The sequence below is a fragment of the Ovis canadensis genome, chromosome 24 (genome assembly GCF_042477335.2).
Source record: "Ovis canadensis isolate MfBH-ARS-UI-01 breed Bighorn chromosome 24, ARS-UI_OviCan_v2, whole genome shotgun sequence".
NCBI lineage: Eukaryota > Metazoa > Chordata > Mammalia > Artiodactyla > Bovidae > Ovis > Ovis canadensis.
The window spans coordinates 13,305,393-13,306,489 of NC_091268.1; positions in this window are offsets into that span (position 1 = coordinate 13,305,393).

Genomic DNA, 1,097 nt, shown 5'->3' on the forward strand with positions numbered 1-1,097 from the left:
CCACTTGGTTTAGTGAGTTATTTTCCTTTTAGTTTTTTTTTTTTTTTTAGGTGCTATGTGGTGGCAAATTATTGTGATTGTAATATGCATGCTCTGGCGATTAATGATGTTAAGGGTATTTTTAAATTTTTATGTTATTATTGGCCATTGTTTATCTTATTTTGTAGAGTTTATGATCAAGTTATTCACATAATGCAAAATTAAGGGTTATGGGTTTCTTATGACAAATGTTTTGTCATATTTATGCTTTTTGTGTGTATATAGATATATGAATCAATAATTAATTTACACATAATTATATAGAATTACATATAAAATTTCATTTTTGTAAAATTTAAACATAAATATGTACCATTGTGTATACATCAGTTCAGTTCAGTTCAGTCGCTCAGTCATGTCCAACTCCTTGCGACTCTGTGAATCGCAGCATGCCAAGCCTCCCTGTCCATCACCGTCTCCCAGAGTTCACTCAAACTCATGTTCATCAAGACAGTCATGCCATCCAGCCATCTCATCTTCTGTCGTCCCCTTCTCCTCCTGCCCCCAATCCCTCCCAGCATCAGAGTCTTTTCCAAAGGTCAACTCTTCGCATGAGGCGGACAAAGTACTGGAGTTTCAGTTTCAGCATCATTCCCTCCAAAGAAATTCCAGGGCTGATCTCCTTCAGAATGGACTGGTTGGATCTCCTTGCAGTCCAAGGGACTCTCAAGAGTCTTCTCCAACACCACAGTTGAAAAGCATTAATTATTCAGTGCTCAGCTTTCTTCACAGTCTAATTCTCACATCCATACATGACCACTGGAAAAATGAGAGCCTTGACTAGATGGACCTTTGTTGGCAAAGTAACGTCTCTGCTTTTCAATATGCTATCAAGGTTGGTCATAACTTTTCTTCCAAGGAGTAAGCATCTTTTAATTTTATGGCTGCAGTCACCATCTGCAGTGATTTTGGAGCCCTAATAAACGAAGTCTTACACTATTTCCACTGTTTCCCCATCTATTTGCCAAGAAGTGATAGGACTAGATGCCATGATCTTCGTTTTCTGAATGTTAAGCTTTAAGCCAACTTTTTCACTCTCCTCTTTCACTTTCCTTAAG